This window comes from Canis lupus, chromosome 19, assembly GCF_048164855.1.
Source record: "Canis lupus baileyi chromosome 19, mCanLup2.hap1, whole genome shotgun sequence".
NCBI lineage: Eukaryota > Metazoa > Chordata > Mammalia > Carnivora > Canidae > Canis > Canis lupus.
The window spans coordinates 56,426,638-56,446,235 of NC_132856.1; the positions used below are offsets into that span (position 1 = coordinate 56,426,638).

The following is a 19,598-nucleotide window of genomic DNA, read 5'->3' on the forward strand; positions in this document are numbered from 1 at the left end:
GTCCTGGCCGCCCCTGATCAGTGGCACCAAACCTGCAAGAGGCTTAAGAGGCAAAACCCCAAAAAGCACTGGATGGGAGCTGCGGGGCGGGAGAGGAGACAGGGAGGCCCCCAGCCCCACCGTGGCTGCCTCCCTGACTCCCGCTCCCCCAGGCCCAGGAGCCACCGGGGAAGAAGCCTTAGGAATGAGAATCACCTCATTTGTCACCACTCCCTAAGTTTTATTTTAACACATTTTACATTTGAAAGATTCCTGAGGCTCTGTCATAAATAAGAAAGATGTAACTTTAAAGTTTGCAAACAGATGAAGCCAGAGTGACATCCTCACTAATGCTGTGTGCAGAAGCTGGCCTGCTGGGATGCGGGGACTCTCTCCCCGGTGGGGACAGCCCAGGCAGGGGTGCGGAGGAGCCCCAGCCCAGCTGGCAGGCCACCCCAGACTTGGCAGGATGAAAACCTCCATGTCCAAGGCAGGCAGGCGGAACCGGTGTATGGTTCTTAATGCCACCAAGCACTGAGCACAGGTCCGTCCGTCTGTCTCAAGGAGGAAGGGGCACAGTAGAGGCTCCGTCTACACAACTACTACACCACACCTGAGTCCTGTCCGGAAGAAATTCCAGGGCTACAGTTCTCACCCTGGGGTGATCCTGCCCCAGGGGACACAGGGCCATGACTGGGGACATCCGTGGTTGTCAAGACTGCAGGACGAGGTGCCCCTGGCATGGAGGGGGCGGGGCCGGGGATGCTGCTCAGCTCTCATAGCACCCAGGCCAGCCCCGCAGACGGTGACCCTCCCCATGTCCACGGTGCCAAGGGGAGAGACCCTGTGTCAGCACACCTCACGTTCTAGAATGAGTCAGACGCGGGGGCACGTGGCGTGGAGCACCCTCCTGCTCCTTCACAGTGCGGGAGGCAGGATGGCAACAGCCCAGGACGTGGAAGCCCGCCCGGACTCTGCAGCTGGCTCAGCCCATTCCAATCGAGAGGGTTATTATTGCTTTTTAATAAAATAAAAGGGGGCAGGGGCAGGAGATAAGGCTGTCTCTAATCTAACAGGATGAAAATAATTAATTTTGGGCACATCACAGGGCCCTGGAGGAGATGGCACGGCACCTTCGATTCTGTTGTCACCAGAGAATTTTCCACTGTCTGGACAAAGATGAGGTGACTCTTCTTTAAACAGCCTTTTATCACTTACATAAAGACGATAAAGTTAATCCCAATCCCAAGCACCTTTGTGGGATTAACATCCCCCCAAACAAGGAAATGAAACATTCCAGTCCTTCTGGGAAGATGCCGGAGGACGGGAGGAACTAATTTATGGCTCTAAGGCTGTGATGATTAATGCAATATCCCCAGCCTACAATGCTGCTTTCACTTAATTACCGCCTGTAATTGGGAGTTGTAAAGATAAGATTAATTGAATCTGGTGGATGTTAAAAGTTTAATACATTGGAACGTGGCTCCTCTGTTATCGGAAAGTACAGACTGCAGGACGCTGGGCTGAGCGCTCAGAAGAGCAGCCCCTGGAGGGATTACAGAGGACGGGTGGACGGGAAGCCGACAGCCACGGGGACTTCTGGGCTCCCACCACTTGTAACAGGCTGGCGACAGCCTCAGGGTGCCGAGAAGCCCCATGCCAGCGATGTGCCCCAGCTCCCCCCTACCCCGGGGGCTCGGCAAGATGCAAACCTCAGATTTCGGGGGGTGGGGGGGCGCCTTACAACACACAGTTCTGAGCGAGCTCGGGGCTGTCTGCCCCAAGGAGGTGCGGTCAGTGAAGGCTCTGTCTGTACGTCTATTAAAACATGCTGGGCCCTTCTGACGGCTGGGAGGAACTCCAGCCCTCTGGGCTATAGGTTCCCTCGGAGCCCTCTCTCCACACCACGGCCGGCCAGGTGCCCTGGGAGACCCTCCGCCATGTGGACCCAGGTGAGCTGGCTACAGAGCTAGTCTGTCCTCCCAAAGGACAGACCTTTGCCCCTGGAGAGAAGTCCCCCCAGGCCCCATGGGGCCGCCACAGCAGAGCCCTGCCACCCTCGTCACAGCCCCATCTGTCATCACGCCACCTGGTGGGGGCATCCCTGACTCTCGGGCCTGGCTCTGGGAGGGAAGGAGGACACGCAGCCATCTGGGTGGAGCATGTTTGTTCACCAACCCCCAAGGCAGGAGCATCTGTCCAGCCATTATCGAGCAAATTCTTGGGGCCATAAAACAGAGTTGGTTTTATTGGTCACCAACATGGGGGCAATTTGTCTTGCTCCCCAGGACCTCCATCCCCATCACAAGGTCAAATATGACGGCCAAAATCAATCTACCTGGCTGACCTGCAAACCCTCTGGACGTGCAGCCCCAGTCACCCAGTGGCAAAGGGTTCTTGCACGGTTTCCTCAGACAGCCTCCCCAGGTGCTCTGGTCCAGTCCATTCTGGGTGGCTGGTAGGTGGCTGGCAGGTGGCCTGCCCCTGGCCCCTGGCCCTGCTCAGAACCTCCCCTGGCTCCCCCAGTCCCTCTCTAGGCCAGCGTGAGGAAACCCGTACAGCGAGGCTGGCATCCCCTCACGTGCTGCTGCACATCAGCCCCGATGCCATCTCCTTGGTCCAACAGCCCAATACCTCCTCCAGGGCTGGCCATGACCCACCCCGAGATGGCACCAGCCAACATGCTCGTCCCCCAGGCCTGGGCTGCATCTGGCCGGCCTTCCTGGGTGGGCAACTCATTCTGGGCCAGCAGAGGGGCCCAGAGGGTATGAGGCCCAGCAGGGTCCTTGCTCCTGGCAGCTGCAGTGAGTGTGTCTGAGGGAAGCATCGGCTGCAACTTGGACACACAGTGAGTCCCAGTCATTAGGTGGGCCGGGCAGGAGTCCAGAACTTTCTCCACAGTATTTCGTTCAGGGTCTTTATCTCTGTATTTCACCAGCCCATCCTCCTGTGCACATTCTCACCACTTCTGAACGTTTTACCCAAAGTACTTCCGGGCAACACTAAACCAGAAAGTCCTGAAAAAGTCGGAACGTTATCCCTGGCAACCACTCCAGGTGCCCCTGCAGAGGCTGCAGCAGGACTCGACAGGCTCCATAAGTCCGGGTTTAATGCCGTGGAATTGCCGAGAAAGCCGAGAGAGACAGATTCAGGCATCATTTGCCAGAAGCCTTTTCAGAGAGGCAGTTGTCTGCAAACGTCAGGGGCTTCAATGAGAAAATAAAACATTTTTAGATCAGGAATAGGGCACATGGGAGGCAAGAGGAGAGACCAGAGCCCCAGGAACCAGGCCCTCGCAGGTGAGCAGACATGATGTGCGTGGCACAGCCGTTGAAAGACCACCACTGTCCAGCGGTTTCATGGTTCAAACGACCAACCGACAGGAGAAACACTTCAGGCGTGCTGGTGAACTGCCACACCCAGATCCAGACACCGAATTCCAGAAGGAAGCAACGCCCAGGTCTGGGGAGGGACCAGATAGGTCCCAGGTAGGTGGGCAGCCCCCAGCTTCACTGTTTCCGGCTCCTTCCTTTACACCTCGAGGTACTTGCAGTGGAGGCGCCCCCTCCAATACGGCCACCCCGAGAAGGCAAAGCTCAAACCCGCGAAGCCGCCCACAAGGCTGGGTCCAGACAGTACGCAGTCACCTAAGCCCCGGCGCCTGACGCACAGGTGAGTCTCTCCTGCCTACGAGCGGCCAGGAGCACACGGTGCAGCCTGGACACTAGAGAGGTACGCCATCCGGCCGGCCCTGTGCTCCCGCTCCAAGGCTGAGTCTAAGCTGGGGGCAGAGCCGTCTCGGGGACACGAACGGCTCCAGACGTCAGGAGGCTTCTGTCTGCATAGGTCACAACAGGCCTGGTGGGCCTAATAAAGACACTCCAGGGCTTGTGACACCGGGCAGGTGGCAGGTGCTTAGGTGGCCGGAGGCCTTAGCCTGGCAGCCAGGCAGCTCTCGGGGCCAGACGGGGCTGGACAATTAAAAGGATATGTGTCCTCTGCGGGCAGGGCTGCTTGCTGGCCAGGGACAGGACGCTTCCATTTTACTGACTCGCCGGCCCGGGAAAGTCTTCCTGTCCGCCGTGGAGGATGCTATTAATAGTGTCATTTTCTTGGTGTTTTGTTTATTCCCCTGGAATGGCTTGATGGATGTGAATAATTATCAGACTATAAAAGCCAGCAAATGTGCTATTTTCTATCGCTCTAAATCATCAAACAAATAAAGTGTGAAACAGCATTTTTGAATATAATTTTCCCCTCTAATGGCTTAGAATTATTATCAAGAACAATGAAAATAAATAAGCAAATGCCTTGTGAGTTAAAAATTAAATGAGTGTGTCACGAAGAGGAACACAGACCATCTTGGAGAGCAGGGACCTGCTCAGGAGCCATTAGTTACAATGACGGTGAGCAGCAGGGCTTAGGGCATGCAGGCCCCCTCCAGCCAGAGGCGTGAGCGCCCGGGGCCACCTGGCCAGGTGGGTGGCAGGATGCCTTGGATGAAGGCATGGGAGCATGGCACCTGTGCGCCCAGCCGACCCCTACCCCTCATGCCCCACCCCATGTGAACAGCCACACGTAACCTTAGAAAGGCAGGTAGGAGGCTGGTCTCTGCCTCGCCTCTCCTGGGCTGTGGACTGGTGACACCAGAGGGATTGCCGCTTCTCAAACCACCAAGCAAACCCACGCTCTTGGAGCAAAGGACAAGCAACGTGAAACTCCGGTGGAAGTAATCCCACCCACCCCACAGAGCCCAGGGGCTGCGCCAGCCGCCAGCCCTCATCTCCTTGAACTGCTGGCTGCCCCAGGCTGCAGGGCCCTTGCCAGGCCAGCATTTCTATGGTAATGAGGTCATTCCTAGCACGCTCCCTCCTGCCTGCTACAAGGGTAACAAGACTTGCTGGGGGCCGTGGCTCTCAAAATCCCCAACTGCCCTTCTTGCAAGGCCCCTTAGCTTGGAGTCAGGACATGTAACACCGTGGCACTGACTCCCCCCCCCCGCCCCAAGACTCGTGTGACTCCCTGCCGGTGACAATCGCCCAGCCTGACAGCTTCTACCGCACGAGGTTCCCAGCGATCAGGTGCCGTGATGAGAAGGCTCATCTCCCAGCCTTCCTCTCTGTTGAGGAACGCGTGCCAGGAGCAGGGGTCCAGCCAGGAGCCCTTTGGAAATGTCAGCTCAGCCTGACGCATGTTGGAGGGTGAGGAAGTTAATTTCACAGTGTGTGCACAAGGCCTGGGCAGACAGGCCCCTGGCCGTTTAACATGCTATAATTACAGAAACAGAAACAAGAAGGCAGAGGCTTCTGGAAGTGCTGAGACCATGTGTCAAGTTGGAGGCCACCTAGCATGAGCAAGCCACCCATACAAGCCCAGGAGGCCACGGGAGGTCCAGGTGCCAGCAGCCCTGTAGGGCCCCCACATGCTGGGCGAGCGGAAAGCCAGTATTACTGCAATCCTCAAACACAAAGCCCCATCTCGGCCCACAGCCCACGCCCGCTCTAGCCACACGCTGGCTGAACAGTTCCAGCTTGCTGCCCTGTGGTCTGGGTGGGCCAAGCAGGACGACCCAGTCACGGCACAGGCTTCCCCATAGGCCTCCTAGGTGCCAGGACACCATCTCTGAGCTGGTTAGGGGAACAGAGGGGCCCACAGAAACACATCATGAGTGGTCACCCCTCATCTGATGACCACTGAGACAAGCCACACCAACTTGGTCTGCTGAAATGCCCAAGCACCTCAGGTGACTTCTGTGACCAGCATTTCACATGTGGTGTGGAAGTTATGCCTCGATAAACCTATTAACAATGCCCCAGCCCTGTGGACACGGGAGTGATGAGTCAGTCCCTGCTCCAGTTTCTGGGCTCAGTGCCACAGATGTTATTTGGCTTTTCGATGTCTTCTGGGCCTTGAACCACAGCATCCAGCAGGTTAATATAAGCCCTGTCAGAGGAAGCAGACACTTACAGATACTCCCTCTGGAAAAGGCACCAGGACCTGGTGGTTTTACTGAGAGCCCCACAAAACCTTCACGCTAAAGGGCCAGTGTCAACTGATGTACCTGGTTACCAGACAGCAGGATCAGAACTTCTTCTATGAATCTGGCATATTTTTGAATGAATGAATGAATGAATGAATGAATGGGAAACCCCCATCACCCACACAGAACAAAGACACACAGGAAAATGACGGGCCAGTCTCATATAGCTGCAAAGTCCTAAATAAAATCTTAGAAAATCAGACACCAAAGTGTATTATAAGACCAAGAGGGGTTTATCCCCAGGGTTGCAAAAACAGTCCAATGAATCAGACTCTATGTAAAATTCCAAGCCTTTGGAATATAAAAGTTCTGAGCCAACCAGGCTAGAAGGAACCTCCCCATGGTCACAGTTCATGATGAGGCAGGAGAGGCATTCTGGAAAGTCAGGAGCAAGGCAAGCTGCCCATTATCACAGCACTCATCAGCACACACTGACGACGTTAGCCACTGTCATAGGTCAAGGAGAAAGGTATAAGGACAGTAACAATTACAAGGAAAGAGATAAACGCTTTTCTTTTAAACACAACCTTCTACTTGGGAAAGCCAAGAACAAGCCGGTAAACGATAGAATGAAGCATTCCGGTAAGGCAGTGGAACAATCGGCGTGAGGAACAGCCTGACATCTTCTGCACCAGAAACACACTCACAACAGGCCACGGAACCCGCCAGGGTAGACTCTGCCCTTGTCTGTGGTCCACAGGCAGGGGCTCCTCCTCACAAAGGAGGCCAAACATAAACCTGGGTGTGTTCACGACACAGAATCACAGAGTCTTACCCAGGAGAGCCGGTGCGCATGTCTTCGAAGCAGGCACTGCTCGGTGATGTGACCGCTCACCTGTCCAGAGCAGGAGAGCCGCGGGGCATATCACAGGGCCCCTACACCTGTGAGCTAGTCCTTCAGTAAACAAGGCAAGGGGACCACCTTGTGGTCTGACACCAGGGCCGGCTGACCTCATGATGCAAGCGTGGTGGGGTCACTATGCTGGGTGTGAGCAGGGTGGCCTTATCACAATGGTTGGGGTGTGCAAGAAGCATTATTAGTAGTCACACAGGGTGGCATGGGTTAACCAGGGCAGAGGGCCACCCCACACAGCAGTCTGAGAAAGAAAAGATGTTAGAAAAAAGACCCAGCAGACAGACTAAAGAGATGCAAAGTCCAGCACAGATGGAGAGCCTGGGGTCCCTGTGCCCACTGGGACGGGAGGGAGAAGAGGCGTCACCAGCCCGGTCTAGCTGGAAGGGGAGAGGGGGCCCGGCCTAGGGAAGAAGGGGACACCAGGACTCCATCCCAGACACCCGGGAGAGAAACCAGAGGGCATTTCCAAGTCCCTCCAGCCCCTCTTGGTCATCGCTGCAGCAAAGAACCCAGCCTGCATTGCACAGCCCCTGCCCCGAGCCAGCGCCTGGAACTCTCTGACGGCAAATGGACGCCTGCCCAATTTCTATCGAGAAATCCCATCTTAACTTCCCAGGAACCTCATTCCGTGGAGAGGCAGCCTCCCTCATTTGTCCCAATGCCGGGGCCCCTTTGTGCAACGAATACAAACACTTGCTGGGGAGATAGGATCGGCCAAGGGCCAGGGTGGCTTGTTCCCAGGAAAGAACCGTATTGAGCCCCGGCGGTTTTATCTTTAATGGATCATTTTACAGGACAATAGGCGGTGGAATTCGGTATCTGGCACAAGCAGTGTCAAGGATTTCAAATAATGACATTTTTATTGAAACGCACACAGGAGATAAACAGAGAAAACGGGGAGTCTCCGACGGGATGACCACGGCAAGGATGCCACACGAACTGGCCGACCGGAGGGAGATAAAGGAGGTGCTGCAGGCGGGAGGGGATGCTGAGGCCTCCCGGGGGGCCCTGGGCCCTCACCTCTCCGGCAATGCCCCACGGGAACCGGGGACTCTGAGGCTCCGGGCCCAGTTCACATGTGGCCAGTCTACACTAATGAAGAAAGAGACTTTACAAGGCAAGTGGTATCAATCCTGCCATTAAATGCTGAACTGGAGGCATCTGATCCCCAAAGCCCTGGTTTATTTTAGACCCACGAATTATTTTTGTTATATGACAAGACTGAAACGCCAAGTCACATGCGTGCATGTTTTTGATGTTTTTAAAGCAGTGGGGGGCCCTTCTCAGGTGAGGCTTCCGGAGGCAGGCACAGAGGATGGGGCATCTAGTCACGGCAGCCAAGGGTAACAGATGCATGGGGACACGGTGCTGACACAGAGCACCTCCGTCTCCCTCTTGTAGAGCTGGCCTGGATTTCTGCTCCTACAACAAGCCGGGGGCAGCCTCCCACCGCGCCCACCCCCGCGGCCCACAGGCCAGCCGCTCTGGCCCCCAGACTCCTGTGGCGGCGGTGGCAGTGTGTGCTGGAGCAGGGACACCCCCTGATGAGCTTGTGTTGAAACACGCAGACGGTCTGAACAGGAAGGGGCAGGGACGGGTCTGAGAGCCCAAGAGCCTGAAAGGACAGGGCTGCTGGCACAAGAGCCAACAATCACAGTTCCCTTTCATCTGCAGCCGGAAGGGACTCCACAGGCCAGTGTGGGCTACCCCAACCCGTAGCAGCAGGAGCCCAGGACGTGGCAATAAGCTAGTTGGGGCCTGGGAGGGTGGCTGGAGTCCTGCCCTCTCCTCGGGCTGCGAGCAGCCAGGGCGTCTTCCACGTGGGGAGGCTCAGGTCTGCTAACGTTGACTCCCCACGTCCTGGACCTGCGTCCATCGTCACACACACCCACAGAGCAAGGCTGACAGTGAGGCCCCGGCAACCAGAGGACCGGCCATGGGCTCTCCCGAGCCACACCAGAGGCAGCCCTGGGTCTCGGAGTTGTGCTCTTAACTACGGGACCGGCTTTGGGGAACACGCAGGTTACACCATCTTTACAAACAGGTCCCCGGAGGCTGTAAGACCTGTGAGTGAGACCACGTGTGTCTCAGCCTACCATCTAGGAGGCGAAGGCCACAGGGCACTCGGGGTCACTCCCAGGGTCACTCCAGGCGCTGGGGCTTCAGGGAGGGCTAAGCTTCTGCATGGGTTGAGCTGCCCCAGGGAGCTCCGGTTCTGGCGATGACGGGAGGTCTGGTTCTGGCGATGCGGGCGCGGCGCTGCCCGGCCTGGCCCATGGCCGCCCCGCTCCGTCCGCAGGCCACAGGCCTCTCCACTCCTGCTGCTGTGCTAACGTGAAGGGGGAGCACATTCACAGCCAGATTTTTAAGCAAAGTCGACAAAGACTCCTTCTCTCTGTACTCACAGATTTGCAGGAATCTCCCTTCAGAGGAGCCGAAATCTGCCCACAGCAACCTCCCCAGCATGAGAGAAATTTGCCATGGAAACCAGACCCTGCATGCAGACCCCGAATCTCTGATGGCTCGTCTACGGCAACGGGCGGGGGGAGGCGACTGCCGGCCAGGCTGGCCTCGGCCTCTGCAGCGGGAGGAGGGGGCCCCACCAACAGTCGCAGACTCTCCGGCTCGGGCAGCTCCCCGTCCAGACCCTGCCGGGTGGGAGGATCTCGGGATGGGAATTCATGCCCAGCGACATTTCCAACAGAAGAACCAACAGCTTCTTAGAGCAGTGGGCAGAGAGAGGACTCCGGCCGGGGAGCAGGCGCTCGGGCGCCCTAAAGCAAAAACCCCGTGTCTCCTAATGCAGGCCAGTGCACGTCGCCACTCTTTGAACAAAAGACTCCAAAGTGAAGGGCCATCTGCTCCTGCCAGACCAAGCCAGCAAGGCTGTGCGACAGGCCAGCAAGGTCTGTGTCCCTGAGTGGGAGACAGAAGACGGTGTCGCCCAGTGGAGCAGAAGGGCACTAGCCTGACCTGCTGGCCCCAGGCCCCACGTCCCAGCCCTGGGCCTGCCCTCCCAGCTGACGTGTCCTTCTTGCTGAGGTGTGGCTGAGTGGAGGAACTCCTCCACCAACAACCTTCCAGCCCATGTGCCTGGGCTGGCTGCCTGCCCTCCAGCTAGGCCCTCTCACGGGCTGCCCGGCTCCATCTCTTCCATGGGCTCCGTCTCAGTCCTACGGGCTTCCCTGACCCATCTGGAGACTCCTGGTCACCCCCCAGCCTGGCCCTGCTCTGGGGGCGTGGAGCCACACCGTAAGCTCACCAAAGCTTCGTCTCCTGGACGGTAGGTGTGGTTCATGCTGGATGGTGAGCTAACTCACAACACCACTTCTGTTCACTACCCACAAGGTGGTAAAGCATCGCTCACCCACCCCTCTCCTTTCTCCTCCCAGACCTATAGCTGGACACTTCCCAGGCTCCCTGGTTTTAAGTGAGGCCATGGGACCAGACACCAGCCAGCAAAAGGTGAGCAAAAGCCTGGGGCGCTGCCTCCTGTACCCACCCATCAAAATTTCTGGAACATGTCCTCCCTCTTACCCCACCTGGACACCCAGCGTGACCTCCGCCAAAGCCACGTGCTCAAGACGGCGGGACATGTGCCAGCCTGGGTCTCCAATTCCCGTCTCCATCTCTCCTTCGGCTCGACAGGGCCTGATTCGGTGACTGTTGTGGGGACCCGGTAAGAAAAGAGTCCTTTCACTTCCACACCTTCAAGTCCTGGCCACCTTTGCCACCTGGGACACACCCTGTCTCTGAAGCCGAGTGGCCACCCCTCCTGATGCGAGGGGCAGGGTGGAGCAGTGGCGGGAAAGGCGGGCTGGGCCCCAGCCCCACCACCTCCAAGCTCCACGGCCTGAGCAGGTGTCTGGCCAACCTGGCCTCACCTGCACAGGAGGGCAGCGCGGGGCCACAACCAGAGAGGGGTCAGTGGGAGCGCAGCCAGGAGCACCGCCCGCAGCCACTGCTGACGTCAGGATCGCTCAGTGCCCTCCTCGGGTGTAGTACCGTACTTCATACATGAGCATCAGGTAAAAACGCTAAAGTGGTGTGTGCAGTTGGCCCAGAGCAGAAACAGCCCAAGTGCCCATCGCCAGTGAACAGATGAACAGACGGAGGCAGAGTCGTACGCAGAAAACCCTCCAGCTGCAGAAATAAATGAAGTCCTGCCACGTGCAACAGGGTGCGTCTTCCCCACGAACTCCCAGAAGGAACGCAAGGTACAAATAAGTCTATTTGTAGGGCCCTCAAATCTGGCTGCCGCTCAGCCCCGTCACCCAGGTCCACAGACACACGCAGGAAAAGGACCCACAGAAGCAGCAACACGAGTCCCATCAAGTCAGGAGGAGGAGAAGTCAGAAGGACGGTGGTTGGCTCTTGGCAGGGAGGAGACTGTAAAGGGGGCGCACGGGGTGGGCGGTGGGGCAGGTTCGTTCCCCGACATGTCAGGGATACGCGAGGGTTCACTGTGGAGTCGCCGGATGAACGGCACATAGATACGTATCTCTGGGGTGTGTACGTATTTTGCATGCTCTTCCACACCGCGTTACAGTCCACAACGAAGGCATCATGACAGACACCGTTCTCAGATGCCCCTAAGGCCCCCGGCCCCCGCTCACAGTTACTCCAACTGTGCTGGAGTTGGTGCTGCCGTGAGGGGTTTTGCTGTTGTAACTAAGGCCCCCATTGGCAGACACTAACATAGGGAGATGAGTCTGGTGGGCCAGACCTAAGCAGGTGACCCCTCAAGTCCCAGGTGCCAGTGGGAGGGGATCCCAAGCTGGCCTCAAGATGGAGGGAGACACATGGCAAGCCCTGAGCGACCTCTAGATGCCGACAGCAGCCCAGAGCTGGCAGCCAGCGAGTACGTGGGACCTCACTCCAACCTCTGCAAGGAACAGAACTCGGCCAATGACCTGAGACCGGAAGTGGACCTTCCCCAGAGCCCGCCGACACCTCGATCCCAGCCTCAGAGAGCCTGACCCAGCTGGCCCACGCCTCGGTTCTGACCTACGGAACTGTGAGCCCCTAAATGCAGCTCACAAGCCCACTGGTTGGTCACAGAAAAGCACAACCGCCTCAACTCCAGGTTAGGAGAAAAGAAACAGATCAAAAAATCCCTGCCAAGAGGCTCACGTCCAATCACCGTGGCCACTAACACGAGGCTGCTCTGTTCTCTATTCTCTTCCCGTCTCTGATAGTGGCAGTTCCTTTTGTTTGTGTAAGAAGCCACTTGAAACAGAACAGCATGGAAACTGGAAGAGTGACCCTGCAGGGAAGACAGCTGCCCACCCACCCCAGCCAGGGGACCAAGGCCAACGTCCGCAGTGACAGCACCCTCCCCCGAGACAGCCCCAGGAGGAGGGCACTTCACTCCGGGTTCTTCCTCCCAAAACCCATCACCCTGGCCTCGCCATGAGAAAAACCCCAGACAGACCCAAGGAAGGGATTTCCTACAAAAGCCCTGCCCCATCCTCCACGTAACCGTCAAGGGGCATCAGACACAAGGAAAGTCTGAGAAACTGTCTCAGCCCGGAGGAACCTGAGGAGATGTGACGCCTACATGTCCTAGGGGATGCTGGGACCAAAGAGGGACATCGGGGAAACTGAGGAAATAGGAATAAATTGTGGACTTTGCTTACTAGGAATGTATCAACACTGGTCCATTGAGCGCAACAGCACCCCAGCCTGAGCGCAGAGCTCAGTGGGAAATCAGAGTGGGGTTAGGTGATGCTTGGACTAGCTCCTCAGTGTTTCTATAAATCTCAAACAGTTCTTTTTTTTTTAAGATTTTATTTATTCATAGAGACAGAGAGAGAGAGAGGCAGAGACACAGGCAGAGGGAGAAGCAGGCATCATACAGAGAGCCTGACGTGGGACTCGATCCAGCGTCTCCAGGATCACGCCCTGGGCTGCAGGCGGCTCTAAACTGCTGCTCCACCGGGGCTGCCCTCAAACAGTTCTTTAAAAAAAAAAAAAAGAGAGTTTTTTTTCAAAGTATGCACCCAAAACGGTGCGTAAAGAGGCCGGTGACAAACACGGGAGGCAGAAGGAGAGTGGCCGCAGCGGAGCGTTTGCCTGGGGTGGCCTCCGACGCCAGGAGCCCAGCTCCCGAAGCCCCACAGCCACGGCCCGGGCTCGAGGCGAGGCGTCACTCGGTCTGCAGCAGCACAAGAACCCCCGGCCGCTCTCACTGGCTGTTCGAGGAGAGCATATGGTGAGATTCTTCCTTAGCAGAAGGCTGACCTTCCTCTGCTTAGCGCGATGCTAAAATCACTTTGCATTCCCTGAACAAACACCAACTGTGTCTGTCCCCGCCAGCACGCCGCGAGATGCAAGGAGCCAGCCCACGGGCACGGATCCCGCCACCTGCCGAGCAGAGCCTCCCGGGGAGAGCACCCCGAGAGCGCCAGCTTTCCCGGGTCCTCTGATCCACCCCGAGCGGCCCCCTGGCACGTGCCCTCACACGACATGCTGTCAGGTGTTGCCGGAGTGGCGCCAGGCGATTAGACTAGGGTGGGTAACGCTGGAAAAAGTGAATCAGACACATGGAATGATCTGGAATTTGCACTGCGCTGCACCATGCCATGAAGAGCTCTCCAGAACGGCCTGTCGTCCTTGCCGTGGTAATCGACGACACAGCCCTATGCTCACAGTCTGGTGACACCTCATACCCCAGTTTGAGACGCCAAGGTCTGACTTTCCCAGCATCAGCAGTTAATTCTCTGATGCCAAAATCAGCTTTCAGGGTTTTTTTTTTTTTAGGTTTACTACACAACCCTGATGAGCAGAGGGCTGTGGTTCTGATAAAGAAGTGGGGTCAAGGGCTCTACAAAGCCCGGGAGGGGACCCAGGCTGGGGGGTAACACGGCTATCACCCCGCCAGCTCCCTGCGCACAGGCCCTCCTGGCCAGGGTGTGAAACTATGGATCCTAACGCGGCGCAGTGCCATGATACCAAGCTCCAGAGCGCATGGTGCAAAACCCAACTGGAAGCAAAAGCTCCGGCCAGGGCCCCCCATGGCTATGGGGAAGGTGGGGAAGTGGCTCTAGTGACCTCCTGGAGTGCCAGGTCCCAGGTCTTCTGGGCACAATCCGGTGGGGGTTCTCCGGAGAACAGGCTCACGCCGCCTGCGTGAAGACACGCTCTCCCATCTCTTCTATGATGCACTCACCACACACATGACAATGGCACATGGTCACATGTGTGCAGACATGGCACACGTCTGCACACACCCCAGGGGACCAGACACCGCAGACTGCCCAGCTCAGAGAGGCTCCAGAATGCAGGACTTCCGGCTCAGAGGCCAGGGAAGTCACACCGGTCGCCCCACCACACACAGGCCCCATGGAAGGGGACAGCGGGCACACAGGTCAGGCACATCAGAACAAAAGGCAATCGGCTCTGCTGCCGTGGTCACGGTCCCAAGAGGAGAGTCTGCAAGAAGGACCAAGAAAGCTCTCCCTGCCGGCCCTTGGCCCCAGGCATCCAACAGGGAAGCCGAGCGTCACCACAGGCCCAGCAGCAGGCAGCACAGGCTCCGACCCGGAACCAACAGGCCAGGAAGCCGGGCCTCAGCAGGTCTAGCTCAGCACTCTCAGGGCCTCAGTGGGCCATTTGGGACATAGTCATCTTCATCCAGAAGGGGCTCCCTCTGCGGAGAGGGGACTGGGCCCCACCAGGAAACTCCTCCAGGGGCCTGTCTGGGGCAAGGCCTCGAGACCCGAGGGCAGACTCCGGCTGCAGGGCCCGGCCACTCTGCAAACAGATCCCAGCTCGCCGTGGGGAGCGGTCACGGGCCCCGAGAGCAGGACTCCGCAGCCAAGCGCGGACCCACACGCCAGGCGATCCACCTCACCACCTTCTCTACGACCTTCTCGTTGCTGGGGTTCTGACTCCTCTTGCCTCCGTGGGAATCTGCTCCCAGGGGAACTTCCTGCTCTGAGACACTCCTTCTGTTGCTGTCTCTGTCACCCTCGCGCAGGACCGGGGCTGAGGAAAGCGGAGCCTGGCCGGGTTCCCCAGCATGCTAACGAGGCACAGATGGAGCTGCCTTCCTTCCGGCAGCCTGGTGGGTCTTTTCCATCCAGCCTCCCCAGGCACGGCGGTCACACTGAGCTGCCACGAGGCTTTGTCCCCAGATGCCCAAATGGGGGTTTGGCCCAGGGGTGGGAAGTGGGGGTGTCTATTTCCCCCTTCTGCATCTTGTGTGGGTGACAGGACCCGGTGCTGGGAAACTGAGTTACTAAAGCCAATCTGTGAAGCTGTCAGACTCCTACCAACCGCTATCCGTATCTGTGCTGAGCCGAGCTCCCCTGACACCCGGGGGCTCTCATGGGCCAGAGCCAGGCAGCTGGGAGGAGTTACTCCTGTCACTGGATGAGGGGCTCTTCTGGTCCCCACCGAGCCGGGCACTCAGAAGCCAGGAAGTCTCCAAGCCTTCTCCTGGTGCCTCCTCCGTCAGGTGGTCACCCTCTCCACCGTGGGCCTCCGGGGCTGCGGCCCAGGGCAGCCTCACTGGGCTCCATCCACCACCTGGACTTCCCGTCCCGGGCTCCCTGGAGACCACACCGAGGCCCTCTAGGGCCAAGCTCGGCAGTGTGGTCCAGCAGTGCCACCTGCAGCCAGGCCTGGGGAGCCTGCTTTGGACACAGGAGGAGGCCGGGAGACTCACTGGGAGGGATTAACGTGTGCAAAAGGAACTGCACCTGGGAGGTGGGTTGATGCAGCCTCAGGTGGGCCTGAGGGAGGCCCTGAGGGCCCCGGCCAGGCAGGCGCACAGCCAAGGGCCAAGGGAGCAGCCCAGCAGCCCCCTTCCCCAAAAGAGCCTTGCTCCACCTCCCTGGGCAACCGTCCCACTCATTCCGGGCGCAGCACGTCCAGCCTCGCCCCCACGCTGTGGCCAGAGAACAGGTATCACGGGAGCTGACCAGCATCCGCACCCACCACGCTCTTCCCTCCTGATGCCCCACGGCTGGGAGCACATGCCCTCAAATGCACACATGTACCCACACGTGCAACACACACACTGCACGCTCCACAGGTGTGCATGCGCACGCACACAGGCCCGCACGGTACCACGCGCGGGCGGAGATGGCTGTGCCCGCAGGGAGTCAGGCTTCCCCGCAACAAAGGAAAGGCCGCCCAGGCCCTCTCCCGAGGAACTCCCCTGAGGGAAAGCGCCAAAGAGAAACCCTAGGTGGGGCTGCATCAAAAGGAGAAATTCTCAGCGCGCCCAGTGCCCTGCACACCCCGGCTTCTTAAAGGTCGGAGAGGTGGAGTTCCAGTACCATCCCCCCCACCACCCCCTTCACCCCCTCTGCTCTTCAGGATCCGCTCATCGCACCCAGGACTGTGCATGAGCAGAGCAGGCCCCATGCCCTTTGGGGGAGCATGACCTGAGCCACCCTCTCCCCAGCCCCCCTGCAGGGAGCCTGTGTGAGTGCACATGCGTGCACGAGTGAATGCACATGCATGGCACATGCGCACTCAGGCAGGCCTATGGTACACGTGTGCATCTGAGGACGTGCTCCCTGCCACGGGGGCCCAGGAGGACCTGAAAGACCGCACCCCAGGCAAATGGGAGCAGTCGGGTGGGGGAGGGCGCTGTGGAAACCTCGAGAAAACTGCTGGGAACACAGCTCTGAGGGGATGCTGCTGAGTCACGGGCCTGAGGGCCAAGGTTGGGGCCCAGGCAAACACCCTGCAGAGAGTGCTGGCTGTCCCCACCTCTGGGAGGCCTGTCCTCCACCTCCTCCCCGCGCCGCCCCGTGCACCCGGAAGCCGCAGGGAGAACAGGAGGCGATGCTGCCGGGAACGCTGTGTGCGCTGCTGCATCTGAGCAACGAGCCGGGCCAGGTGGGGGGTCTTTCCCACGTCTTGTATCTCCCCACCCGAGTCACAGGGCCTAGGGCCTAGGTCGTGCGGGAGTGGCTGTGAGGGCCGCTGGTGGAGTGGCCCCAGGATGGCAGTTCCACTCCCCGGATGCTGAGCACCACCCCCTCCCAGCACAGCCCTGCGGCCTGAGCCACCGAATCCGCGTAGAATCTCACGGCCGTCCCCGCGTGCCCAGGCCCACTCGCTGACCCACTGGGCCCCGGGAAGGCTGAGTTGCAAGTGCCAGGTCTATTTTAAATCCCCATCTCAAAAGGGATTTTGAAGCTCTCAAACGCTCGGATATTCTTAGCCTTGCTGCCTGAGAGCACCACCTAATGCCGGCCTTTTGAAGCAATTCCACGCTTTTATCGACACCAGGCTGTTCATGCCGCTGTGACACACAAATCACACTACCAAAGTAGCAACAGACTCAGAAAGGCTTCATAAAACGCTGTAAACCTGAGGACGTCGACACTTAAAAAAAAAAAAATGCTACCGAAATACTCGGAAATGGTTGCAATTAAGCTGCTGCAGACGCAAGAGGCACAACGCAGTCAGGGAGACAGGCACGTGAGCGCCGTCTGCAGGGAGCAGCCCCCAGGGCCCCGGGCAAGGGCCAGGAGCAGGGTGCCACACAGCGGCCCCCCAAGCCACCCCAGTCCAGGGACCAGAGGCACCTCACCCACCCCCGGGGTCTCGGCCTTGAGAACCAGTTCCCATGGAGATGTTACCGGCACCCGGACAGGCACAGAGGCCCCTCTCGGCCAGGCCCCTGCTGGGGGCTAGGGACCCGGGGGGGGGGGGGGGGCGGGCACAGGGGAGGAGACCGAGGGCGCTGCCCTCACAGGGTACAGGGAGATTCACCAAAGTCACACGGAGCTAGTATGAGCATGGGGTGCGGTGCCAACACCTGTGGCCCCCACCCAGGTCCCGGGGAGAGGGCATGGTACCTGAGCTGAGCTGCTGGGGCTGGGGAGCAGGGAGCTTGCAGGGGGTGGGGGTGGGGGCAGCAGGAGGACAGGAAGCCTTGGCAGCAGACCCTACACAGCTGCACCCTGAGAAGCCGCTTCCCACAGGCCACATTTGGTCAGCACAAGGAACCCCCGTGTGCAATCCCATCCCCCTTCAGGACCAGGAACTAAGACCAAAGTTAAGATGCCTTCTGGAACATTCTTTTTTTTTTTTAATTTTTTATTTATTTATGATAGTCTCACACAGAGAGAGAGAGAGAGGGGCAGAGACACAGGCAGAGGGAGAAGCAGGCTCCATGCACCGGGAGCCTGATGTGGGATTTGATCCCGGGTCTCCAGGATCGCGCCCTGGGCCAAAGGCAGGCGCCAAACCGCTGCGCCACCCAGGGATCCCTGGAACATTCTTTCCCTTGAATGAACCACTGCTGTGCCTGATGCCAGCCATGATGACTACTGCCCTAGGGCTCTCAGGAGTGGGTTGTGGCAAAGAGGTGGACACAGGGGAGGGTGGATGGCAGGGGACGGGGGTGCTGGGGCTGTGGCATGGAGAACCCCAAGCCACCCCCTCAGCCAGGGGCTGCTACCCTCACGTTCCCACTGCCGTCTCCCTTGCCTCCCTCCAAGCCAGCCCCCGCTCTGGGCACTGGCCGGGACCAGCTGCCTCCCTGGGCTCCCAGGCCACTTCCCAAGTCACCCTCCCTGTGACCCTCGCTGGCCGCCACAAGCACAGGCTTTGCCCCAGGTGGCCCGAGGCCACCCCCTCCTCAGGCAGGGCCATGGCTGAAGCTCTACCTGCCTCTGGCTGGTGCATGCCAGGACTCAGCAGTGGCTCCTTTTATTTGTTTTGTTCTGTTTTAAAGAAAAGGTGGTTTTCTCGCTTTCTGATCCCTCCGGCTGGTGGACGTGGGCCAACACGTGGGCATCCGCGGAGGGGCTGAATGTTCCCACGCCCACTCCGGCAGTCAGCACTCTCCTGCTGCTGCTCCCAGGGAGCCTCTGGGGCCTTCACTGCTGGGCCAGGAGTCCACAGAAAGGATGGAAGAACCCAGGAAATTTCCACCAGCGGAGGGAGCAGCAGCCAGTGCTGAAGGGTCGGGGCGCCATCTAGTGGCGCTTGTGGGAGCCGCGTGAGGCCAGGACTGGGATGTGGCCTTGGGGAGGGGGGACAGACACACAGACACCCCCTCCCTCCACTGCCAGCCCCAGGGGGAGGGGGCAGCACTAGGAACCTTGCAGACCAGTGAGCTGGGACCACAGCACACACACTCATACATCACACACACGACGCACACTTACACATATACACATGAACTCACACGCACATCCATGTGTACTCCTACACCTACACAAACACATGTGCACACACACACATACTTTTATATACACGCACACACACAAATACATTCACACATACTCTCACATTCATGTGCAAACACACGTGCACACGTGCACACGTGCACACAGCCCCAGCCTGTGGACTGTATGGGGAGCCAGAGGCTCCTCACCTGCACTCAGCCTGCCACGGCCCCCAGGGAAGGGACACATACACCTCACCCCACAAGCCTCACCACCAGGCCCTGCTCACAGATGTGGGGCCGGGGCAGAGGGCAGCCGTCTCCAGGGGCCTGTACAGGGGTCTCCACAGAGCTGCAGCCTGACCAGGTCATGGGGGGCGGGGGGGAACGGGGTCACAGAGCCATCCCTGCGACCTCCTGGGCAGCACTGGGGTGACACTGCCTACCAGAACCTGCCTCCACTCATGTGCTCAGGACCACACGGGGGCTGAGATTCAGGCCTTTGTGCAATGGTCATCACCAACCCCATCAATCTCTCTCCAAATTTTACCTGGAAGGTAAATCTCTCCGAGCTAGAGGTTTCG

At 58.7% G+C, this 19,598-nt stretch overlaps 1 protein-coding gene and 1 long non-coding RNA gene across 4 annotated transcripts in view; one reads left to right on the top strand and one right to left on the bottom strand.

Annotated features, from left to right (window-relative positions):
* KDM4B (lysine demethylase 4B) overlaps positions 1-19,598 on the bottom strand; it is a 137,992-nt gene that overhangs the window by 56,304 nt on the left and 62,090 nt on the right.
* Positions 7,055-12,516, top strand: LOC140611031 (uncharacterized). Of its 3 annotated transcripts, none has more exons than XR_012012418.1 (5): positions 7,055-7,992; positions 9,283-10,158; positions 10,268-10,554; positions 10,768-11,961; positions 12,074-12,516. It is a non-coding gene; the product is annotated as an uncharacterized lncRNA (long non-coding RNA). The 3 variants fall into 3 exon arrangements; XR_012012419.1 differs by having other exon boundaries at positions 10,268-10,340; positions 10,430-11,961; XR_012012417.1 differs by having other exon boundaries at positions 10,268-11,961.